The sequence below is a fragment of the Octopus bimaculoides genome, chromosome Z (assembly GCF_046866305.1).
Source record: "Octopus bimaculoides isolate indiv1 chromosome Z, ASM4686630v1, whole genome shotgun sequence".
In the NCBI taxonomy this organism is placed as follows: Eukaryota; Metazoa; Mollusca; class Cephalopoda; order Octopoda; family Octopodidae; genus Octopus; species Octopus bimaculoides.
The window spans coordinates 7815815-7843572 of NC_142944.1; the positions used below are offsets into that span (position 1 = coordinate 7815815).

The 27758-nt window shown below is 36.6% G+C and overlaps 2 long non-coding RNA genes across 2 annotated transcripts in view; both read right to left on the minus strand.

Moving 5' to 3' along the window:
• Nucleotides 1–1268: 1268 nt before the first annotated feature.
• On the minus strand, nt 1269–15106 carry LOC128249631 (uncharacterized). Its single transcript, XR_008265749.2, has 3 exons — nt 12305–15106; nt 7903–7970; nt 1269–5026 (listed from the first exon to the last, which is right to left on the minus strand). It is a non-coding gene; the product is annotated as an uncharacterized LOC128249631 (long non-coding RNA).
• A 691-nt stretch (nt 15107–15797) lies between these two features.
• LOC149132126 (uncharacterized) overlaps nt 15798–27758 on the minus strand; it is a 59699-nt gene continuing 47738 nt past the window's right edge. Inside the window, exon 2 of the long non-coding RNA XR_016244816.1 lies at nt 15798–16023. This is a non-coding gene — a long non-coding RNA (uncharacterized LOC149132126). The remainder of the gene's footprint in view (nt 16024–27758) is intronic.

Consider the following 27758-nt stretch of genomic DNA (forward strand, 5'->3'; position numbering starts at 1 on the left):
CATAAGGGCACACATCCCTCATCTTTTCAATTCTCAGCCTCACCTATATAGACACATATATGTACACACTCATGTACACCTGGAAATACACTCACTTATATATGCTATTCAGCATATGTGCATATACACATCCATCAGCATTTGAACTTACACCAACACATACACACATATAGGCACACCCATGCACATGCACACACACACACACATATATACATGCATATACAGACATATATATCTATATACATACACACACACACTTACACACACACACACATATATGCATGCATATACAGACACGTATACCTATATACATATACACACACACACTTACACACATATACATATACTTATATACACATATACATGTACATTCGCACATGCTCTATGCACACATGCACGCACATATATATGTGTATATTTTTATAGCGTGCATTCATATATACACGTACAGACCTAAACAGGGTACAAGCGTACTTAGTGAGGAAGACATAGGCGTACATATGTTCATATGTGGTCATATACATTGATACATCAGTCTGAGCTTTCATAGGGTGGGGTTCTGGGTGCATGCAAGTTATGGCTGTGAAGGTGTTGCACTGTCAGGGCTGTAGTGTGCGAAAGTTGCTTTCTTAGCATGCATGCAGCATGAAATTCATTCACTTAAATTTTGAATTACTCTTTCTCTAGTTAGTGAAATGGACCACAACTATAAAAACACACCCATCCCCATTTACATTAACCTCTTTATGTCTTTATTATTTTCTTTTCTTTATTTCTTTATCAACCACTTCCGACCACAACTTCCTCATTTCACCAAAATGTGTCTGGACAACTCACCACTAGCATATAACTTGGAATGAAAATGAAATGTTAATCTGATAGCTTTTGAAGCATGTTATGTCACCTGATGAGGCTCACTGCACTCTGCGTTGCATCTGATGTTATTACATCATCTCACACCCACTAGGGACCAATGCAGAACGAAACCAAAAACGATTGTTGTGCTAAACAAGCTTCTTGTTACAGTCCATCTTCCATATCAATCATTATATATATATATATATATATATATATATATATATATATATACACACACATATATACATATATGTATGTATGTATACATACATATATATGTATGTATGTATGTATATATATACATATATATACATATATATATATGTATGTATGTATATCAAAATTTAAAACAATTTTGAATATAAGTAAAATAAGATATATAAATTTTTTTTAAATTGGTGGTCCAACACTTTTTACGTGCATCTTTAAGGAACTCCATAGAAGCATAAAAGCTCAGGTAGTCTTTAATGGTGAGCTCTGTCTTGCAAATTTTCAGTGGACAGCGGTGTCAAATAGGGAGATATTCCTGCTCCTATGCTTTCTCTTTTATTTTGCAATATTGCTTTAGTATGCCTTCAAAAATTGTAACAGGTGAACCAGAATCAGATTTTGGACATCTGGCTGCATTTTTAATCTTACCTAATTTAACTGCAAAGCAAAGACTAGAATTGCTTTGTGCTGATGATGCTGATTTGTTGGCACACTCAGAGAAGAATATGCAGCATATAATGGACAAATTTTCTACTGCATGTCTACGTAATTAGTCTTGAGAAAACTAAAGTAATGTTTACTCCCATGTCAGGACAACTGTATTCTGAACAAAACATTTTTATGAATGGAAAAACGTTTGAAGTCATTGAAACTTGTTTACTTTGGAAAAACAGTTAAGAGATGGTGGTCTTGATGAAGAGATATACTATCAAATAGGGAAAGGAAGTGTTGTATTTGGAAAGCTAGAAAAGTGAATATGGGTGGATGGAGGTATTTCCTTACAGACAAAAATCAGTGTCAGTAAAACGTGTGTATTGACTGCACTTCTTTATTCAAGTGAGACATCATAAGAAAATGCTGAAGAAATTTCACCAAAAGTGCCTCAGCTGTGTCTTGGGAGTCAAGTGGAACTGTTTTGTATGAGAATGTTTTGTACCAGACACAGAAGTTTTGCACATGATATATTGTAGCTCAATTGAACAACAGATCGTCTTGGCTCAAATGAGATGGACTGGACGTGTTACTAGAATGAAAGCTGAGTAATTGCCAAAGTGGCTTTTTTATGGTGAGATCAACTCTGGAAAGTGACCACAACATAAGCCGAGGAAATGGTATAAAGACTGTGTGAAAGAAAACCTGAAGAAACTAGATATGAACAAAAGTGATTGGGAAAATAATGCCCTAGATTGGAACAAGTGGAGAGGTACTGTTAGGACTGGGAGGAAAAGAGGATTCAGCATTCTGAGCATAAAGGGGCCTGTCAGAAAGGAACAGTTGAAACTGAAATCAACAGTGAATACTGGATATGTATTGTGTTATCATATTCTGTTGTCAAAAGCAGGAGACATGAATCATATGAAGTCACATGAAAATCGAAATGCACAGGTACGTAATAATCTTGAACACCAACCACCTCTTACGACTTGTGTCATATGTCATAAAACTTGTATAACAATATCTGAACTTAAAAGACATTTGCTAAAGAATCAGGTTCCAAAGAGTAAAGATGTAGAAGAAACTTGAATAGTATCTGTCACTTGTGTTTTAAACACTATCAGTCAGCAGCTGCTCTTAAACTTCATCTGAGGGCTCATCAACAGAGGGATTGTGGTGTGTGAAGGGGTATGATGTGTTGATGGGACGGCTATCATCTGTCAAAATGAAGCAATCATATATATATGGGAGAATATACAAATAATAACAACAGACGAGGACAGGTGGTGTAAATAACAAAAGTATATATTAGTATGACGCTCGGGAATACGGAAAGTCTTTGACGTTTCGAGCTACGCTCTTCAACAGAAAGAATACGGAGACAAGGAGAAAAAAGGATGATAAAGGAGGTTTACAAAAGTGGAAAAGTTCAAAAGTTTTTTAGACGTCGTGGTATATTGAAGCGATTTCCAATCAGAAGATGGGTCCAGTGTAATCCGTGGGTAGGAGAGGTGCAGCCGGAGGGTATAAAGTTCAGAATCAAACAGTCCAGATCCAGAAGGAAAGAAGGTAGAATCCAAAAGTTGGTAGTGTGTGATGAGAGGAGACAGGATTAGCTGGTGCGACCACATGAGCGTGTATTATATGTGGGAGAATATACAAATAATAACAACATATACAATTTAAAAATAGGATAAAATCTTTGTAAGAATTTATCAAGTAGTTAGTGTGAAAAACCTCATAAGGGAAAAATTTATTAATTATTCCCATTAAATATATTTATCTATATTAAGGACATTACTATACATAAATGCTTCATGCTAGGGGGGGACTCTTAAAGTCAAAACTACCATAATAAACATATTGTACTGAACACAAGGGAATGCAACTCTTGAAGTGAGCCTTTTAAAAACAGATTCAGCTGCAGATCATAGGATTTCATAATTAGTGCAAAAAATGCACTTTTTAATCGTCAGTGCAGGCATAATCAAGACACATAAAAATGAACAAAAAATCAACATACCAGACGAACACCAAATGTATCCAGCATAGTACATAGAATTGTTCACACTTATATATCCATGTAAGAGGCGGGCTTTTCGAATTGCATCTCGGTACATGTGTTTATACAGAATAAAATTCAGCACTGAATATATTCCGGTTAAATTTACAATTTGAAAATAGGATAAAAGGTGATGGAAAGTTATAACATTTTCCTGGAAGATCACAGTTGTGATCATACTAACTTTAATTTAGTATGATTACAACTCTCTGATGAACAGTAACGGGAAACTTTGAGTAACAGTTTGTGAAAATTTTTGCAGCTTTAATAAAAGCATATTACTCCACCTTTTGTATTCGAGTACTATTTTTCCACCTTGTTTTGCATTTCTGTGCTTACTTGTGTATGTATATATATAAATATATGTATGTACGCATGTATGTATGTATGTATGTATGTATGTATGTATGTATGTATGTATGTATGTATGTATGTTTGTATGTATGTATGTATAATATCATCATCATTGTTTAACATCCATTTTCCATGCTGGCATGGGTTGGATGGTTTGACTGAGGTCTGGAGAGCCAATGGCTGCACCATATATATAAGAAAAAAGGGATTAAAAAATCCAGGCAGATATCAATAAAGAATTCAGTTTTAAAAGAATTTAGTTAACTATTTTCAACAATTAGACACCAATAAATGCAAATAGAATACAAATATATATATATATATATGTATGTATGTATGTATGTATGTATGTATGTATGAAAATCTTCCACAGTTTCAATCAACTTAATTCCTCTCATAAAGCATTTGTTAATCTGAGGCTATAGTAGAAAATACATTTTCCCAAAGGGCTGTGCAGTGAGATTGAAACAGGAACCACAAGTAGGAAGAAAACATCCAAACCACATAGCTCTTTTTGCTCCCATGGGCTTCCGTTTATTTGATACAATTGGTTACAAGTTTCTAAAGAGACAATTGTTGACCACATACATGGGATAGTACTGTGGGTCACACGCTGTTTTCCTCACTAAACAATTTTTTTTAATATCATCTTTATCATCTTCCATGCATTTGAAAGGTGGATAAGCTGATATCACATCTGTAGTACTTTTTTTCACACACCACATTTATCTATTTATAATTAGCTTTCTAATGCTTCATGTCTACATTTGGATTGTTAAATATCTACTACTTACCAAACAAACATTTCAAATTTTACAAGATAGCCCTTGACATTAATACCTGTTTTACCTGTTTTAAAATGGAAGCCCTTTAGAAGTGAGATCTTGCTCAACAATTGAATGAAAGACAGAGGAGCGTTTCCTGTCGCTTACCAGGCAAAAACAGCCATAACTTCTCTTATTAGGAATAATTTTTCACAATTATTTTATTTTTCGGATGTCTGCCTACTTTCTGTATTTTCTTTCTATAATCTTTGTTCTCACACTCACTTCCACAGCAGAACATTGCATAATGTTTTGAAACAGCCTTCCTGTGTGTATATTGTCACTGTAACAAGAGGAAAATTAAGAATTAGGATTACCACTTTAGAAAAGTATATTTAGGTGTGTGCATGTAAGAAGGTTTGAAATGTGTAATGACGCCTGGTTCTAGACGCCATTTTGGAACATTCATCCATGCATGCGCATAGGATTAGAGCTTTCCGGAGATCTAAGGGAAGCCCCTTATGCGCATGCACAATCATCAGCAGCAGCTAGGCTTCACTGCCATTCACCCTCTTCGGCCCTGGCTGTTGACCTGGCAGGACGCAACTTAGACCAGCTCCGTGGAGCTGGAATTCTGATGGCGAGCGATGTTGCGAGTCTGTGAAAATGCCTTCATATTTTTGTGTTGTATCTAACTACCAACCCTGCTGCTTCCACACCAAGGTGTCCAGGTTACCGATGTCCAGAGATAAGATGTTTATTCAGGCAAAATAAATTATCATTGTTATTTGTTCAGAGAGATTTTGTCCTCGCTTTTTCCTTCCATGAACTACGTATGGAATTGTAAAGCACCCAGCAAGTGCTAAATCACATTTTCCTACAAATGTATAAATGTATGTTTTACATGATAGTAACGATAAATATCAGAAGGCAATGTTTTTTTTTTGTTAATAAACATAACGATTTATTCCTTGATCACACATGAAGTAGTAGGCACAACAGAAATAAGTGTTCAAGGCAACAGGGTGTAGCAAGACATGAGTTAATTCCTTAATAAACATCAAGGTAGTTAGATTCAGTACTTGGCTGAAAATCTAAAATATCCAATGAGTTTTGTAGTGGTCGTGAGGTGAGACAGAAATCCCATAGTTGTGTGAATGCTGTTTTCTGATTGGTGTTAATTCAGCAACATTTTGTCATTTGGACGAACAACTGATGTGTTTACATCTCAATGTCTTCTCAGGAGCTGATTATTGCCTCTCAAAACTTGTATTTCACCGCTGGGTCACATGTATCCTTCCATGGCCAGCAGTGATTGGATATTTTGGACATAGCACGACTGTACTATGCCACCACAACAAAATAGTGCTAACATGATACCCTCCTGCAAACTGAAAGCTGCTTTGTCAGCCTCTCTTGATACTCTGCATTGGACTGAGTATCTTCCTATTGTTCTCCTCTGTATTCAAACATCGGTTAAGGAAGGCCTTGGTTTCTCTCCATCTGAGCTGCTTTATGGTGCTCCCTTGTCTTTGCCAGGACAGATGCTTGCTCCAGTTGATCTTACTATTCAAGATCCAGCACTTTATGTTAACCGCCTGTATGCATATTTTCAAGAACTGCCACCAATGAGCACTCAACATCAAACAGTAAAATCTTTGGTCCCGAGCGTTATTGCCTTACGGACTCACATTTTTGTACATAAGGACGCAGTGAGGAGTCCTCTCACTCCCCACCCCTTACTCAGGACCTTATTGCTTGTTGGCATGCACCAATTTTCATTTCACCATAGACTTGAATGGTTTCCGAGAAACAGTCTTGGTCGATAGACTTAAGCAGACCTATATAGACACTCTCACACCAGAGCCTCATACTCCCTCCTTCGTACACTGTACAACAGGAAACAAATATTGCACCATCATACTCACCACAAGCTCAGCTACACACACCTTCCCCATCTCCACCAACAGACATCACAACAACCCGCAGTGGTCATCATGTCTATTGGCATAAGAAACCATATAAAGCTGTATATATATGAACTGGCCCTTTGGGCTTGTTGTCGTATTGTATTTTTTTCCTGCTTAATGCATTCATGCTGTTTTCTTTTTCATGTATATGCACTATTTTGCTGTGGTGGCTTGGCACAGTTGTGCTACACCCAAAACAACCAATTACTGCTGGCTGTGGAAGGATACATGTGACCTAGCAGTGAAGCGTGAGTTTTAGGTGCAGCATGGCTGTGCTATGCCACCACAACAATATAGTGCTAACATGTCACATAACATCACTAAATGAGTAGATCTAAAGATTGATTAAGTCATTCAAGAGATATCATTTACCTGAAAAACAATAAGTGACCTTTAGTTTTAGTGTTAACATATATAACCCTTTAGCATTTAAACTAGCCATATCCAGTCGAAATATTCTTTCTGTTTTATACTGAAAGTACCAGATCCAACTTCTGACAACTACTCTAAAATATCACTCTAAAACTAAACAATCACATGGTCAAAATGTTAAAGCTATGAGATAATGTGTGATTAATTCAAAATAATGAGAATAAATAAGCATTATATTTGACAGAATAACCTGAATGCTCAAGGGTTGACCCTTTAACATTTAATCCAGTCATATCCAGCCCAAATATTCAACCTGTTTTATACTCAAACTGGCCAGATCTGGCATCTTACACTTTCCCTACAATGTCTTTCTAAAACTAAACAGTCACATCATCAGAATTTCAAAGCTATGAAATAATAATTCATGATTAATTCAAAACAATATGAGTAAATAAACATTGAATTTAAGAAAGTAATCTGAGTGCTAAAACTTCCATAAAACTAACTATTAATAAAACACAGGAGTGGCTGTGTGGTAAGTAGCTTGCTTACCAACCACATGGTTTCGGGTTCCTTCCCACTGTGTGGCATCTTGGGCAAGTGTCTTCTACTATAGCCTCAGGCCAACCAAAGCCTTGTGAGTGGATTTGGTAGACGGAAACTGAAAGAAGCCCATCATATATATGTGTGTATGTGTGTGTGTGTGTGTGTGTGTGTGTGTGTGTGTGTGTGTGTGTGTGTGTGTATGTGTGTGTATATGTTTGTGTGTCTGTGTTTGTCCCCACCACCATCGCATGACATCTGATACTGGTGTGTTTACGTCCCCGTAACTTAGCAGTTTGTCAAAAGAGACAGATAGAATAAGTACTAGGCTTACAAAGAATAAGTCCTGGGGTCAAGTTGCTCAAATAAAGGTGGTGCTCCAGCATGGCTGCAGTCAAATGACTAAAATATATAAAAGAATAAAAGAATACAAATATGTGCAGTGAGTAAAAATAAAAAGAAGAAATGTCTCCTTCTTGAACCATACCAGGCTTATAAGGGCCAGTTTCCTAGTTTCGGTGGCGTAGAAATTCCTCACCTGGACTGGACGCCGATCCGTTGCAGGGTTACTCACTTTTTGCAGCTGAGTGAAATGGAGCAATGTGAAATGAAGTGTTTTGCTCAAGGATGTAACGCATCGCCCGGCCCAGGAATCATAACCACAATCTTACAATCATGAGTCCAACACCCCTAACCACTAAGCCACGTGCACCCATGAGAAAATAAAAGGCCTGCAGTAATCAAAAATTCTTTTCCATGTAAATTTTTTTTGAATAATTTGAATTATAAATAATTCTATTTATGCTAATAAGTATAATTTTACAGCAGGCGCAGGAGTGGCTGTGTGGTAAGCAGCTTGCTTACCAACCACATGCTTCCGGGTTCATTCTCACTGCGTGGCACCTTGGGCAAGTGTCTTCTACTATAGCCTCAGGCCGACCAAAGCCTTGTGAGTGGATTTGGTAGATGGAAACTGAAAGAAGCCCGTCGTATATATGTGTATATATATATATATATATATATATATATATATATATATATATATATATATATATATATATATATATATATATATATATACACATATATATATATATATACATACATATATATATGTATGTATGTTTGTGTATATGTTTGTGTGTATCTGTGTTTGTCTCCCCAACATCGCTTGACAACCGATGGTGGTGTGTTTACGTCCCCGTAACTTAGCGGTTTGCCAAAAGGGACCGACAGAATAAGTATTAGACTTCCAAAGAATAAGTCCTGGGGTCGATTTGCTCGACTAAAGGCGGTGCTCCAGCATGGCCGCAGTCAAATGACTGAAACAAGTAAAAGAGTAAAAGAGAGTCTTGTTGTTCTTAATGACCATCTCATCTTAATAAATTGATTCATAAAGTTTAATTGTTCTACAAGTAATTACAGTTACATAACATTGAAGAAATAGTAATATAGAAGCAAGCTTGGTTGTATGTGATATTTGCTTCTCAAAAACGTAGTTTAAAATGTAAATTAATATTTCATTGTATTGTGCAATATTCTGACTGTCCTATTTTGGAGACATTATGCATTAATGGGTTAATTTAAGACACAAAGTATGCAGGACTACAATCCCTAACATGGCCTGTTTTTTTCTAAGGTGTGGTTTGAAAGGACTTTGGCTGTTGTTTCTAGTAAACCACCCGCCAACCTTCATAAAAGCACCTTTGTACAGTTTTGTATATTTACTAATGCTTTCATCACCATTTCAAGTATGGTGAAGTCAATGTTTTTGTTGATGAGGTCAAAATAAGCCTGAAATATGTCCAAAGTTGTCTCTTGTATTTGTCAGAAAAAATAGTGTTGACATCCGGTTTCACCAGTCCTCAATCAAATCGTCCAACCCATGCTAGCATGGAAAGCGGACGTTAAACGATGATGATGATGATGATGATGATGATTGGCTAGTATGTTCGTTTTTTCTTTTCTTCACTGCATATTTATTCCTCATTTGTATTTGAAACTCCATGTAACATAAAACAGGTAGGCTATTTGAGCCAGATAAGGCTGGTTTAAATGTTAAAATGTTAACAGAGAATATTCAATTATGTCCAAGTAGTACAAGCTGGCAACAGCAGTAGTAGTAGTGGTGGTGGTGGCATTAGCGATGGCACTAGCAGCAGCAGCAGTATTAGCAGCGGTATTAGCAATAGTAGTAGTGGTGGTGATGGTGGTGGTGGTGGTGGTGGTCATCGTCGTCGTCATAGTAGTAGTAGTAGTAGTAGTAGTAGTAGTAGTAGTAAAACCTGGTGACTACAGGATAGGCATTAATTACAAGATTTGATTGAACTTTTAGTAAACCACTAATTTTGAACCTGTCTTTCTCTCACAAACTTGAACTTTAACTTTTCTCAGCAAAATTTAGTCTTTGAGCTGCATTCCACCAAAATCAAGTATTTGATATCACTGTTGCTAACACCTTGGTTTGGTTTGTTGAGATGAATACAAATATCTTTTGGCATAAAAATCTGCAAATGCCATCTTTCAATATACCACAGGAAAGACTTTGAGGAATGCTATAAAAAATTAAACATTCTTTCAAGAAGACATATCTTTGGATACAACTATCAAGAGGAATTGAACCTGACAATTAAGATTTATTGAATCGACTGAGTGATATAACTATTAATTCAAAGAAATATATCTTATCAGCTGCCTCGCTGTGTGATATGGTGGGCTCTGAGGAAGCTAGGGATAGATGAGCAGCTGGTGAAAGTTGTACAGGCCATAAAGATGTACAAAGATGCTGTCAGTAAGGTGAGACTAAACCACAAGTACAGCAAAGAATTTGATGTACAGGTAGTGGTTCATCAAGGCCCAGTCCTTATTCCCTTCCTTTTCATCATTGTCCTTCAGGCCATAATGAAGGAATTCAAGACCAGCAGCCCCTAGGAACTACTATATGCTGATGATCTTGCCCTCGTAGCAGATTCTATATCAGAGTTAGAAGAAAAATTCCAGGTGTAGAAGCAGAACCTGGAATTTAAGGGCCTTAAGGTTAACTTAGATCCTAGAAAGCAAGAAAACTGACAGGACCTTACTTGCCTCAGGCAGGTGGTCCTGTTTGATTTGCAGGAATGGTGTAGGCAGGATCTCCATATGGTGTACCCAATGTAAACTATGGACACACAAGAGATGCAATAAGAAGGTTATCAGAGAAGATAGTTTTTGTACGTGGAAGATACAGAGGATCCATAAAAACTTTAGAGACCCAAGAAATTGATTCTCTCAAAAGTCCTGGTGACTCAGTAGAGGTAGTAGATAACTTCTGCACGGAGAGTGTGATAGCTAGAATAAGAATAAGATGGAGGAAATTCACAGAGCTGGTACCTCTGTTGGCAACAAACGGTTTCTCTCTCTGAGTGAAAGGAAAGTTGCATGATGCATGTATACAGACAGCAATTCTACATGGTAGTGAGACAGAGGCCCCTGAATGCAAAGGTCATGCAACGGTTAGAAAGGAATGAGGCTAGTATGCTCTTCTGGATGTGTAATGTAAGTATACATGTTCGACAGAGAGCTAGTGTTTTGAGAGAGAAGTTAGGCTTAAGAAGAATTAGTTACTGTGTGCATGAGAGACAACAGCGCTGTTTTGGTCATGTAATGCGGATGGATGCCAATAGTTCCATAAAGAAGTACTGATCCCTCAAAGTAGATGGAACATGTAGAAGTGGGAAACCCAGGAAGATATGGGACAAAGTACTGAAGATTGATCTCAGGACACTGAACCTTTCAGGCAAGATGACAAATGGCCAAGATGCCTGGCACCTTGCTGTACTCAAGAAGACCAACACTCTGCAGCAAAAGTGTTAAGACCGGTTCCTCTGATGGTGAAAAACACTCATTGCAGTGCCATGTAAAAGCACCTGTGCAGTGCCACATAAAAGTACTCAGTACACTCTGTAAAGTGGTTGGAGTTAGGAAGGGTATGCAGCCATAGAAACAATGTCAAATCAGACTGGAGTCTGGTGCAGCTCTCCAGTGTGCCAGCTCTGGTCAAACCGTCCAACCCATGCCAGTATGGACAATGGATGCTAAATGATGATGGTGATGATGATGATGATATCTTAACAGTGAAGTGTTATTATTTTTGGGTACTTCATTTCACAAAAAAGCTTCCATGCTGGATTTGCAAATCTTTTAACATTTATCTTACCCTTTCACACCCAGCATTGAGGTTCACTGAAACCATTTTCTGCTTCTTTTAACCTGTCTTTAAACTCAATTTTTGACGCACTGTTTTCCGAATTTTTGTTTATATTTCTTTACTTAGGTATTAGAAAATTTGTGAATTGAACAACACAAAACAAGGGATGTCATGCTAATGAGTTGCAGGTAACCAAGCTCATTATCTATGTGTAACAAACTTGTGACACACTTGTATCAAAGTGTGTCGTGTATTTGGGCACAGTAGCAACAGAAAAAGAAACAGTGAAAGTCCTACTTTGTACATCTAAGAAAGAAACAGGATTGTTTTCAGGAATCGTAAATTTTTATGGTTGATATTTACCAAATTATTCTCAAAGATCAAAATATTTTTGAATTTGCACAAGAAAATTGTTGAATTTGGTTGGACAAATATTCAACAGGGGACATTTGATAATTTAAAAAGTAGTCATGCTGCTAATTTTTTTTGTGAAAATAAAATGGAATAAAAGACATTTTCCTCCAGAGAGAAAAAAATTGAAACAGCTTACAAAGTCCTTTTGCATTGATGCGATGAAAGATCCATACATCCTTGATGTTGTCCTCTTCTATCAGAGAGAATTGAGATATTGTGGGTGAGAAGTGTGGAAAGATGCATCTGCATTTAGTAATTCTGCAAAGAAAGAGGCATTGAAGTGTTACTGTGAAAGGTTTATTAAATGTGGAGAATGTAAAGGAGAAAGATGATGTTCTCATCATGGACTCAACAGAGAGACCAGTTATCTTAGTTGACAGCATTATGATAGATAAAGCAATAAAAGATATAAACAGTCCCTGGTCTGTTATGAATCACTGTTGAGATACTTAAAATATCTGGCAGAAGGGGATATGGCTTAGTCACCTGTATAGTTGATTAGTTTGTATAAAAAGGTGTTATTGCTAACAACTGGTTTGCAGCATTATAGTTAACTGTTACAAGGGTAAAAGAGATGACTTAGAGGTAATGAAAGAGGTATCAGACTACTGAACTAAGTCATGAAAATTACTGAGATACAGCTCAACTAATTAAGGAAAAAGCATTGATGCAGTTTGATTTTGTGTCAGGGAAAAGTACTTCTGATGCCCTCTTTCTTGTAAGACGACTACAGAAGTCTGTTAGAAAATCTGTTCGAGATAGAAGCAGTATATGAACCAAAAAGTATTGCTTATGGCCACATTAATGTGGCTGTCCTCTAAGAGACAATGATACTGCCATTTAACCCTAGGAAGACATTTTCACCAGCTGGTTTATTCAGTAAGATTCTTGCAATAAATATCAGGTGTGAGAAGTGCACAGAATAAACCAGCTGGAGATGTATTCCCAGGGTTAAATGGCAGTGTCATTGTCTCTTAGAGAACAGCTACATTAAAGTAGCCATTAACTACAGAAGTATTTAGCTAAAAATAGACTACTATATTAGTTATTTGTCAACCTGTAGAAAACTTTCGACAGGGTCTGTCACTCATTCAATTGATTGTCCTTGAAGATGTTAAGGGTAGAAGAATGACTTATAAAAGCCATACAAGCCACATTCAGGGGTACTGTCAGTAAAGTGAGAGTTAATGAAGAGTATAGTAACGAAATTAGTGTACTGGTAGGAGTTCACCAGAACTCAGTTCTCTTCTATTCACCATAAACCTCTGCACCACATAAAAAATGCCCAGTATGCTATAAAGTGGTTGGCTTTAGAGAGGACATCCAGCTGTTGGAACCAAGCCAAAACAGACATTGGAGCTCAATGCAGTCCCCTGGCTCATTGGATCCTTTCAACCCCCTTCAACCCATATAAGCATAGAAGCTGGATATTAAATGACTCTCTCTCTCTGTGACATTTCTTTTATCTTTCTTTTATTTGTTTCAGTCACTTGACTGCGGCCATGCTGGAGCACCACCTTTAGCCGAACAAATCAACCCCAGGACTTATTCTTTGTAAGCCTAGTACTTATACTATTGGTCTCTTTTGCCGAACTGCTAAGTTACAGGGATGTAAACACACCGACATTGGTTGTCAAGCAATGGTGGTGGTACAAACAGACACACAAACATATACACACACCATCTACCAAATCCACTCAAAAGGCTTTGGTCAGCCTGAGGCCATAGTAGAAGACACTTGCCCAAGATGCCACGCAGTGGGACTGAACCCGGAACCATGTGGTTGGGAAGCAGGCTACTTACCACACAACTTTATTTTGCAGATATCCTAAGAGATTTTAGATCTTAGTTTTGTTTGTTTATATGTATGTGTGTGTGTGTGTGTATTCTTTTATTTTTCTACTTGTTTCAGTCAGTTGACTGTGGCCATACTGGAGTACCACCTTGAAGGGTTTTAGTCGAATAAATCAACCCCAGCACTTATTTTTTAAGCCTAGTACTTACTCTGTCAGCCTCTTTTGCCGAACCACCAAGTTACGGAGACAAAAACACACCAACACTGGTTGTCAAGCAGTGATGAGGCGGGGGAGAGACAAACACAGACATTCACGCACATACACACACATGATGGGCTTCTTTCAGTTTCTGGCCACCAAATCCACTCCCAAGGCTTTGGTCAGTCCAAGACTATAGTAGAAGACACTTGCCCAAGGTGCCACGCAGTGGGACTGAACCTGGAACCGCAAGCTTCTTACCACACCTATGTGTGTGTGTTATTTCTTTACTACCCACAAGGGGCTACACACAGAGGGGACAAACAAAGACAGACAAACGGATTAAGTCGATTACACCGACCCCAGTGCGTAACTGGTACTTATTTAATCGACCCCGAAAGGATGAAAGGCAAAGTCGACCTCGACGGAATTTGAACTCAAAACATAGCGGCAAACAAAATACCGCTAAGCATTTCGCCAGGCGTGCTAACGTTTCTGCCAGCTCGCCGCCTTTGTGTGTGTGTGTGTGTGTGTGTGTGTGTGTGTGTGTGTGTGTGTCATTATTCAGTTTTATTTCAAGATTTCTTGCCAATAGAGAAAGAGCTGGTTTCTAATCTAGATCCAAAGCACTTTCATTGGAATTTCTGCACTAACAGAGGGAGGGAGAGAGAGAGAGTGTGTGTGTGTGTGTGTGTGTGTGTGTGTGTGTGTGCGCGCAAATATAATAAAATTCAAAGAAATATTTTTGCTTTGGCCTAGTTTCGCTTTTCACCAAAATAGATCCGCTTTTTACACTTTCGGTTCGACTTGTCAACCACAATCAACAGGCGCAGAGCCTGTTTGTGGTCGGTCATTGCATCCAAATTTCCGCTTGAAATGATACATATGCAGTCAACTAACTCCTTTTTTTTTAAAGAAAACATATATTTCACAGAGAGATGGAAAGGAAAATAATACTGAAGTAACTTTCAATAATCTTTAAAAAGATCAGCATGAAATAATTGAAATAACTTAGATCAAACTACTCCGCTCTTTTTGATCACTTGTTATGTGAACATTATTTTCTTCAATTCTTTAAATTGTTGTAGCAATTTTGCCTTCAATTGTTTCCCAAGCTCTATGCCAGGGAATTATTACAACTGACATTTGCGAAACTGAAAGGAAATATGCTTCGAGATCTCAATTATTTTCACTAATATATTTGTTTCAACCTTTTAGATAGATATTTGAAGGGAAGAAAAAAGAGGTAGATAGGTAGATAAGCGACTTTACTTTTTATTCGGAGAAGTGCAGTTATAAGAAACAGCCGATCGATTGGCCTCACCTTACCATTTTTAAGAACCTATATCGAATAATGGAACAAGTTCCGTTAAAATTATTTCAGTGATATATAACTTTGGGGCTTTCTTATTGGTTAAAATTTATTTCAATAATTTGTTTTTATCTTTCTTGTAAATGTTTGCAAAAAAAAAGTGTTAAAAGTAGATCTGTACTATCTGTTGAGGGATATTTGGGTACTATTCCTAGCAGTTCGAGCTACTGTGTCTCTGTGATTAGAGTAGGAAGACGTCAAGTAAAAGCGTAAAAAAACAACAAACGATTGAGAAAAGTAAAGAGAAATGTAAAAAAGCGAAATTGTAATTTGTGAGACGAAAAGCGAATCAGTTTAATGAGGTACAAAGCAAAACGCATCATTTCCTTTTCTGTACTAAACGCACACAAATACAGGACAGACATCGTTACAAGCGTGTCACAGATTCGTTACATGTAGTTAACAAGTTTGGTACGATTTAACTGCAACTCGTTACATGACATCCCTTGCCTTGTGTCGTGTAATTCACAAATTTTCTAACACGTTATGCTGAAAGTAAAGAAATATAAACAAAAGTTCAGAGGACAATGAATCAAAAACCGAGTTTAAAGACGTGTTAAAAGAAATAGAGAATGGTTTCAGTGAAGCTCTCAATGCTGGGCATGAAAGGGCAAGATAAATGTTAAGTTTAATGATTTAATTTATCACAATAACAAACTGACAAAAACAAACATAAAAATTACAGGAACAACTATTGCTTGATAAAGTTTATTAAGCAAATATGCGTTGCATTATCATATTTTGAAGAGGAAATTATCATGTTAAAAGCTTATTCTGCCGTATTGAGCAACGGCTATGTAACAGTTATGTTTAAGAATACAAACGATAGTAAAACTATTTCAAAATGGACAATGTAGTCCTACAAGTAAAAATATTTAGTTGATCCCTCATTTTGAAAATGATTTCATAGATATATGTAATAATAAATACCGCCTGCTTTTAGACAAGTCAAATGACATCTCCATATATAAAATACTTGATATTTGCTGGTAATTTATTTCAATCATAATTAGGGAAAAAATAGTTTCAACTTATGTTAATATTGTAGAGCTTGTATGTATGTAATGCGAGTGATATTATTGAAGCGTTAAAGAATGAATTTTAAAAAACCCATGTTATTAAGCTTGTGGCTGTTGGCGCTGATAGCACAAGTATGATGGCTTGCATAAAATAATGGTTTTTATCAGAAATTCAAGAAAGAGAATCCATCACTTATCATAATAAGCGGTTTCAAATGCACCAGAAGATTCTATTTATTTTTCCCCACCAAGAAATCTGGAATTCCTTATCTCTGAAACATGCAAGCATAAAAATCTTAGATGAAGCTCTAGATGAAAGAAAATCACAGAAAATTCCATCAGACAGTCAAACAAGATGGCTTTCCACTGAAAGTATGGTGTTCTACTGAGCTGCTTGTTATCTGGACATATCATATCACACTGGATTAAGCTTAGAACTCACTGACATAACATTAAGTGAAAAATGTTATATTTCAGAAATATTAGTTGACTATAAAGATGGAAAGAAAATTTATTTCTTTTCTTACTGAAATTGTAGAGGATTGGCACCTGTGCCAGTGGAACGTTAAAAGCACCATCTGAGTATGATCGTTTCCAGGGCCGCTGATTGGCTCTCATGCTGGTGGCACATAAAAAGCACCATTTGAGCATGATTGTTGCCTTACTGGCACCTGTGCTGGTGGCACGTGAAAAACAACATTTGAGTGTGGTCGTTGTCAGTGCCGCCAGACTGGCTCCTCTGCAGGTGGCACGTAAAAAACACCATTTGAATGTTGTCGTTGCCAGTACTGCCTGACTGGCTCCCGTGCCTGTGGCATGTAAAAGCATCCACTACACTCTCGGAGTGGTTGGCGTTAGGAAGAGCATCCAACTGTAGAAACTTTGCCAGATCAGACTGGAGCCTGGTGCAGCCTTCTGGCTCGCCAGTCCTCAGTCAAACCATCCAATTCATGCCAGCATGGAAAGCGGATGTTAAACGACAATGATGATGATGTATAAGATTTTTGACAAAATAAAAAACGTTTAGGTGATTTGGCCCTTCTTACAAAATCAAAAATAAAACTGATGTCTTCAGCTACATAAATGAATATACTGCTAATGGTGAGGACTACCTAGATGTATGATCTAATTTGGGATGTAAATCTGAAAGAAAGATTCAAGTTCTAAAAGAGACAAGAACAAACTATGAAGAAATTTTGTTCAAGTTAAAAAAGTCACAATAATAAAGAACTTAATGTTTTTTGTTCCATTGTTTTAAGTTATTGAATAAAACAATTTCTTCACAATACATAGGCTGGCTGTGTAGTAAGAAGTTTGTTTCCCAGTTACATGATTCCTGGTTCAGTCCTATTGCATGGCACCTTGGGCAAATGTCTTCAGGCCAACTTAAGCCTTGTGAGTGGATTTGGTAGACAGAAACCGAAAGAAGCCAGTCGTGATTTTTTCCCTCCATCTTCCTTTTTTTTTGGACTTTCCTCCGTCTCCTGTTTCTGATGAAGAGTTTTGCTCGAAACATAAAGCTACTTTTTTTTCCTTCATTGAGCGTCTGCTAATACTTTGCATGTACCACATTCTTACATTATTTTTTCTTGTGTTTGTTCTTTGTTTTTTTTATATTTACTATATATATGTGTGTGTGTATATATATATATATATATATATATATATATATATATATATATATATATATATATACAGCAAATAAGAAAACGGAGAGGATATAAAATTGACAGACATCAGCTGGTAAGCATTCCAGTACGGAGAGGATATAAAATCATACATACATACATACATATTTATATACAGGAGAGCACAAGAGAAAGTGGAGGAAATTATGAACCTGTAGTGGCTTCATACAGGCATGGTGTGGTTTCAATCCTTGATTGCCAAATTTCACTTAACAGTCCAACAGCACATTTCTCACAATAAAACAATAGTTTTCCTGTGAGTGACAGCAGTTACATTTACCAGATGCAGAATAATATCTTTGCCAGTTGACCCTTCTAATCTCTTCTATTTCACCAAAAGCTAGAATAGAGATAACAGACCCCCAACAAAATCTTTTGTTCTCACCAATATGTCTATCCTTCTAGCTGGTTTTGCATAGTTATAAATACTAGAATTTGGTAAGGCAAAATCAGTTAGTGATCAGAGACCAATTAGAGTCATGGCCATGAGCAGGTAGCCACTAAAGACAAATGGCCAGAGGGAGAAAGGAGGTTACAATCAGCAAATTATGAGACACAACTTCCCTTGACTCTATAACTTTCACTAGCTCACTTTCTTATCTCTTACGACATTCTATCACTATCTATGGTTTGCTACTACAATAAGAACATATACTCACATATGGGCCGAAATTAACTTTTCTTAACCTCACATGCTCTTTCAATTATATCACACCTGCCCATCGAGGCATGGCATTATATTAAGTAATAGTAAATAAATAAATTTGAAGTCAACATCATCTTTGATCACTGTATTTCTTTTATCTTACAAATGGCAAACAACCCTATAACACATCTCGTTACAAACTAAAGCACAAGTTATGTTACAGACAGGTAGATTTGACAATTATTATAGTGACTAGATCTTTACCTGTCGCTACACTGCTAATAGAAATATTTGTTAATCATTCACGTACCTTCTTTTAAAAGTAAACTGTTATACACCTATTTATCCTTCACAAACACACACACACACAATCTCTCTCTCTGTCAACATCAACCTGTTTTTCTCTTGAAACAAATTTTAATTCTATCTTTCACACATATACTCTCACTGGATTTCTCTCTCAACGAAAACAACAACAACAACAACAACCAGTCATTATAGTGAAGTCTGTGTTGTGTAGTCTCCATGTTGAAAGACATACAGAAACACACATACACACATGAATAACCAAAAAAATAACCATAGAGAAAGTCTTTTCTCTTTTGAAGCCGTTTTGCATTGTGTTGACAGACCTGAACTCAAATGCTGTTTCAGTATTAATTTCACCTCATTCAAATGCTTAGGTGTTCAGGAACCCAAAGGCAGACTTGTCCACCTTCCCTCACAATGTGGAAATTTACAGCATTCTCTATTCACACATTTCATTAAAAATACCCACATTTTAGAATTTACAATATTTTATCACAGTTCTCTTTGTAAAGTATCACAAGCAGAATTTCATGCCACCATTTTTGATTCAGACTATCAATTCAGGCTCATTCAAAAGTTTATAAGAAAAAGGTTTTGCTGTTAGCAATTTTAAACAAGGTCTGTTTTTAATATAAAGCTAATCACATTATATTTGTGGTCGTGTGATATGTGACCAAACAATGAATAAATCCCTAGCAGCCAAGAAACAGAAGTTGGCTTTCACAAATCTTGCATCAAGAAAAGCAGGTATGAAATTCAATTCAGAGCGGACAGTAGAATAGAATTTCATTCATATTCTTGCATGAAAGCAGAATGATATCTTTTGCTATAATGTCACAAAGTTGCACCGAAAGAAATACTGCAACATAGAGGAGGATTATGTCTGCTTTTAGATACAATAATAACTTGGCTTAGGTATAACACAATAAATGTCACTGTTTGTGAGTATGAAACATTTAATCCTTTAGCATTTGAATTGTTCCAATCCAGCCTAAATATTCTACCTGTTTTATGTTTAAACAAGTCAGATCCAGCTTCTCATATCTACCTTACAATGTCATTCTAAAAATAAAACAATCACATCACTGAAATCAGAAAGCTACAAAATAAATGTATGATTAATGTAAAACAATGTGAATAAAACAATGTGACAGAATAATCAGAATGTTGAAGTATTAAAGGAATCTTCAATTGACATTAGTGTTCTGATTATAATGATTCTTTCAGATTGTACACATGGAGGTCAAATATGCAATGTTTACGGCTCAGCTTAACATTTCTATGAAAATTGCTGACAAAAATATTTTCAGACAATGAGATTGCAACAAAGTATAGTTTTGTAAAACGAAATGTCACCAGCATGCTGAACGATGCTATAGCTTCCAATTTTTAAAGACAATATTGTCTTTTCTCACTACAATAAAACTGGATAGAGTTATGTTATAAGCCACCCAAGAACATGCTTGTGCTACAAAGGAAGTGATGAAGGCATTTTAGTTTACAATATCATTACTCTTTTAACATCATTTTAACATGTAAATGTAAAATAATATTAATGGCGTAAAGTGAGTAAATGACACAAGATGTTCTAGTCCTTTGTGTGTGAGTGTGTGTGTGTGTGTGTGTGTGTGTGCAATGTCTATAAGTACTATTATGACAACTATAGGTGGAAGCAAACTTATTTCCAACTATATGTTTCCGGGTTCAGTCCCACAGCATGGTACCTTGGCAAGTGTCTTCTAATATAGCCCCAGACCGACCAAAGCCTTGTGAGTGGATTTGGTAGACAGAAACTGAAAGAAGCTTCCCAACCACATGGTTCAGGATTCATTCCCACAATATCGCCCCTTGGGCAAGTGTCTGCCACTAGAGCATCAGGCAAACTAAAGCCTTGTAAGTGAATTTGGTTGACAAAAACTGAAAGAAGCTTGTTGTGTGTGTGTGTGTGTGCTTGTGTGTGTTTGTCCCCCACCACTTGTCAGCTGGTGTTGGTGTGTTTATGTCCCTGTAACCTAGTAATTTAGCAAAAGAAACTGATAGAAGGCGGCGAGCTGGCAGAAATGTTAGCGCGCCGAGCAAAATGCTTAACGGCATTTCATCTGCCGCTACGTTCTGAGTTCAAATTCCGTCAAGGTTAACTTTGCCTTTCATCCTTTCGAGATCGATAAATTAAGTACCAGTTATGCACTGGGGTCAATGTAATCGACTTAATCCCTTTGTCTGTCTTGTTTGTCCCCTCTATGTTTAGCCCCTTGTGGGCAGTAAAGAAATAAGAAACTGACAGAATAGGTATCAGGCTTAAAACAAAAGTAAGTACAGGGGTTGATTCATTTCATCAAAAATTCTTCAAGGTGATGCCCCAGCATGACCACAGTTTAATCACTAAAACCAGGAAAAGTAAAAGACAAAACAAAACACAATAAGTTATAATCCTACTCAAAATAGCTAACCCTGAACCATGTGGTTGGGAAGCAAACTTGAGTTCGCTTCAACTTATAGCTGTCATATAGAACTTCTGTACTTCCCTTAGATTGGGCAACCGAGTATTTTCTTTGTGGTTTCTGCCTTTATTCCTGATCTTTGTACTTCCTCTACAGCAAGACACCTATATCTGCCTCACTATAACCTTTTCATCATTACCTTCTCCAATGCTTCCTCCCCTCTTAAAAGTTTTTGTCTTGCATTTATAATTAAAAAGCATCCTGTCTACACTGTAAAGTGGTTGGTGTTCGGAAGGGCATCCAGCTGTAAAAACCTTGCCAAAACTGACCTCGCCTGTGCAACATAAAAAGCACTAAGTCCACACTGCTGAGTGGTTGGTGTTAAGAAAGGAATCCAGTTGTAAAAATCCTGCCTGGTACCATCACACCCATGCTAGCATGGAAGGCAGACATTAAATGATGATGATGATGATGATATACATTTTTCTGTTATTCTCATTCTTTCTTTGTCAGTGTCTCGTTTTCTGGAACAAAAGAGTGGTTGGACCTTGGGTACTCTCCAGAAGTACGACTTGGACAAGGATGGGCTTCCCCAAGTCTTAGAGGTGCCTGAGACATACTGTATGCATGTCATAACTCTGATTTATGGATCTAAGAGTTGAGGTCTTGAAGCAAGGTCCAAAATTTTGAAATCTTGTTTCATCTATTCTACTTAGAATGTGATAACATTCATATCATACATAAAGTCCACAACAGTGCAAACAAAATTCAGGTATTAAATAACAAAAACAGAGGCAGTTCAATAATCCAAGAGTGTTAACTAGTGTTAAAGGAAAAGAAGAAATCCTAGATAATGAATTTTAACAAAGGAAATACATTGGTTAACGACCCACCTGAACAGTAATTTCCTTATTCTGTCAATAATTTATTTCTATTTTCACACACAAAGTCAGCTGCATTAATGAGACATTTGTCCACACCTTACTTCTATATTTCCTCACTTACAATACTTATACAAAAGCTGGACAGAAAGCTTCAATTGTTTTCTTAGTATATATATATATATATACATACATATATATACATACATATATATATATATATATATATATATATATATATATATATATATATATATATATATATATATATATATATACCTGCGGCATGTGTAAGGACTTTCGAGTGAGATCGTTGCCAGTGCCCCTGGACTGGCTCTTGTGCGGGTGGCACATAAAGTTTTCAGCCCTCTATTGTCTTTTTTTGCTTCTTTCCTTTTCTCTCATTTTGCTTTTTCTAACATTATTATCATCATCATTTAACATCTTTTTATCCATTTTCCCTGCTGGCATGGGGTTGGATGGTTTAACAGGAACTAGCTAGCCGAAAGAGAGCGCCAAGCTCTTCTTTCTAGTTTGGCATGATTTCTACAATTGGATGCACTTTCTAATGCCTACCACTTTACTGGGTGTACTGGGTGATTTTTTACATGGCACCAGCATCAGTGAGGTCACCAGGTAACTTGCAAGACAGGACCCTTCAACTGAGTTGGTTTGGGGGAGTAGTTTTGTGCCAGGTTATGAGAGATTAAAGTATGACAGAGGGGCAGAAGCAGGACAGGTGTCTTTCAGTAGAGGAGATACTTAGCCACCCCAGTTGGTAAAGAAAAGAAGAAAGAGAAGATGGTAAAGAAGATTTCTAATTAAATGTTCTTCCTTCTTTACAGGTATATATTTTTTTTGTATCAGTCATTGGACTGTGGTCATGCGATGGCATTGCCTTGAAGATTTTAGTCAAACAATTAATTCCAGTACTTATTTTTTAAAATTATTTCTTTTTTAAGCCTGGAGCTTATTCAACTGTTCTCTCTTGTTGAACCACTAAGTTATGGGGATGTAAACAAACCAATACCAGATGTGAAATGGTGTGTGTGGTGGGGACAAATACACACAGATCTCTCTCTCCCTCTCTCTCTTTATATATATATATATATATATATGTATGTATGTATAGTAAAGCCCCAAAAAAGGAACAACAAACACAAAAAACATGTAAAGTATTAGCAGACACTCAGGGAAGGAAAGAAAGGTAGTTTTATGTTTCGAGCAAAGCTCTTCTTCAGAAACAGGAGACAGAGGAAAGTTCATACATACATATCTGTCTCTCTGTCTGTCTATTTATATATATATATATATATAGATGATGATGATATATATATATATATATATATATATATATATATATATATATATATATATATATATATATATATATATACAATTAAACCTTGGGAGAGGCATTATGCCGGTAATAAACACACGCACTGGTTCAGTCCTTTATTAATTTATATAGTTTTTTGTTAAATTATTTCATTGCACTCTTGCAATCTCTTCAGTAACTTGTCTCTCCACTTCCATTTATTTTGAATATATGATCTGGCGTTGTTTTGGCGTTGTTTCGAAACTGTTTGGTATACACATACGAAATATATATATATATATATATATATATATATATATATATATATACATACATATATATACATACATATATATATATATATATATATATATATATATATATATATATATATATATATATATATATATATATGCCTGCGGCATGTGTAAGGACTTTCGAGTGAGATCGTTGCCAGTGCCCCTGGACTGGCTCTTGTGCGGGTGGCACATAAAATACACCATTTTGAGCGTGGCTGTTGCCAGTACCACCTGACTGGCCTTCGTGCCGGTGGCATGTAAAAGCACCCACTACACCCTCTGAGTGGTTGGCGTTAGGAAGGGCATCCAGCTGTAGAAACACTGCCAAATCAGATTGGAGCCTGGTGTAGTCATCTGGTTTCACCAGTCGTCAGTCAAATCGTCCAACCCATACTAGCATAGAAAGCGGACGTTAAACAATGATGATGATGATGATATATATATATATATATATATATACATATATATATATATATATATATATATATATATATATATATATATATATATATATACATACATACATATGCACACACATACATACATACCTATATATATATAGACACAATGGGTTTCTTTCAGTTTTCATTCACCAAGTCCACATACAAGGCTTTGGTTGGCTCAGGGTTATAATAGAAGACATTTGCCCAAGCAACCACACTGAACCTGGAAGCATTTGGTTGAAAAGCAAATTTTCTACCACACAGCTGATGAGAAGTAAAAAAAATAGATATTGATGAATATATGTCCACTGGTAATAATTATCATAATCAAGATGTAATCTGAAGAAGACCATTGCTGAGCGAAGAAGAGATCTGGAATTCAACCGAAAGTCTGAGAGTGCAACTAAGAGGGAAGTTGTTAAAACATTGCCTTGCAATTGTTAGAGGGGTTGAAAATTATGAATGTGTGACTGTGTGTTAAGAAGCTTGCTTCTCAATCACATGGTTCTGGGTTCAGTCCTACTGTGTGGCACCTTGGGTAAGTGTCTTCTACTATAGCCTTGGGTTGACCAAAGCCTTGTGAGTGGGTTTGGTAGACAGAAACTGAAAGAAGCCTGTTGTATACTTGTGTGTGTGTGTGTCTGTATGTTCTCCACCACTGCTTGGCAGTCAGTGTTGGTATGTTTATGTCCCCATAATTTAGTGGTTTGGCAAAAGAAGCTGATAGAATAAGTGCCAGGCTTAAAAGAAAATTCCTGGGATCAATTCACTCAACTAAAACCCCTTCAAGGTGGTACCCCAGCATGGCCATAGTCCAATGAGTGAAACAAATAAAAGATAAAAGATATACTGGGATTGATTTGTTCAACTAAAAGCCTTCAAGGTGGTGCCCCAGCATGGCCACAGTTCAATGACTGAAACAAGTAATAGATAAAAGATATACTGGGATTGATTTGTTCAACTAAAACCCTTCAAGGTCGTGCCCCAGCATGGCCACAGTGCAATGACTGAAACAAGTAAAAGATAAAAGATATACTGGGATTGATTTGTTCAACTAAAACCCTTCAAGGTGGTGCCCCAGCATGGCCACAGTTCAATGACTGAAACAAGTAATAGATAAAAGATATACTGGGATTGATTTGTTCAACTAAAACCCTTCAAGGTGGTGCCCCAGCATGGCCACAGTCCAATGAGTGAAACAAGTAAAAGATAACGGATATTGAAATAAGAACAATGTTGAAAGGCTTTGGATGTAAAGGAAAAGTTGCAAGAAAGAAGAAAATGATTTGAAAAGATAAGAAGACCAAAAAGTGAACTGGATTATAAAGAGTTTTGCAACCAGAAAGATGAGTATAGGTCGTCAAATAATATTGTCTGACAAATGTAAATTTGCTAATTTTCTCCATTCGTGACAAACATGCATGGTGCAGCTAAAGTGAAACATGGCGACTGATTGTTAGCAAGGAACAGTTAAAAATTGGAATTATTGTATTGGAGGAGAGGGGCAGCTGATGTAATACACAGATCAAAGCTAATTTTTCTTTAGTTGAAAACCATTTAAATGACCGAAAATACTATCAAATCCTTGAAAGGGTTTATTACCCATCTGTTCCATTAATTGATAAGAATATGGAACTCCATGCCATACAAATAAGCCATCACAAACTTGGATGCTCACAGAATTAAATCTCTGGAATGATTTGTTCAAAAACCTGATCTTAATCTGAAAGTACACATACAGAAATATCTCGACAAAAGATTGAGAGAAAGATCAGAAATTGCATTAATTAGGGAGCTGAAAGATGCATTGATCAAACAGGGGATAAATGTGGATCCGTCTCTCAGTGGTAAATCAAATCCATGATTAATCAAGTGAAAGCCCTGATATGTGCTAATGGAGAATGTTCACAGTTTCAGTAATCTTTGATAATTTTCCATAGTTAAATTACCTCTGTGATTCATTTTCATAGCTACAAAGTATTGTAGACCATTGTGTGTGAAAAGAAGAAAAGAAAAAAAACATTGAAAATTTTATAACATACACTTTGTTTCAATAGTCATGAGAAACGTTTTTTTGTTTGATTTTTTTTATAACTAATTGTTCAATGTTTGTTTACCTCTCTATAAATCTGAAATCAATCACCACACACTCAACACTGGATTAACCCCTAAGCAAAATAAGCACATGGTTATGGCATCAAGGGAAGGAAGGGGCACCACTGAAATGGTAAATGGTTTACAGCACAAAAAAAAATCACTTTAAACTTCATAAAATAATAGATGCAGATGTGTTACCTAAGATTAATTTTGAGAATCTGATCAAAGACTTTGCAACTCAAAAAAGTAGGAGGAAACTTTTCAAATAGAAATAAAATGGAAGTATACAAAAATAAACATTATTTTCCCTCTTACTGTTTTGTTTCGTTTTGAAAAATGAAAATTTATTTTATGGTTTGCTATTGTTTATATTTTGAATTACATAATCTTTTATGGGGGCACCAAAATCGTTTAAGTGGTTAGGGCCTCAATGGGTCTTAATCTGGCCCTGCACATGATAGTAGTAGACTCAATAGCTTGAGGTTTTGAGTTGTGATACTTTCACTTTCCCAAATGTACAGACCTCGTTAGCGAAAACGTTATCGAAACTTGTTATCAAAATAAGAGTAGAATCAAGACTCGGCAACGTTGGACAGTTGCCTCAGGACCTTACAGGCTTAGGGACTCATTTTTGAACAAATTGTATCTTGCTATCTATAGACGAATACTAGGGCATGTTGATTAAAGATCTCCACATTGACAGGTAAATTTGAAATTCTAATGGTAATAGCTGTAACAATGCTGTTGATAGTTGATCTAGGATGATTTGAGGAAACGTTAATTTATTGCAGGGATTGATTAGGCTTTCGAAATGGGTAGTATAATTTAGTATTAAGGTCCAGTGGAGGCGCAATGACCCAATGGTTAGGGCAGCGGACTCGCGGTCGTAGGATCGCAGTTTCGATTCGGGCGTTGTGAGTGTTTATTGAGCGAAAACACCTAAAAGCTCCACGAGGCTTTGGCAGGGGATGGTGGCGAACCCTGCTGTACTCTTTCACCACAACTTTCTCTCACTCTTTCTTCCTGTTTCTGTTGTGCCTGTAATTCAAAGGGTTAGCATTTTGACACTGTGTTACGCTGAAT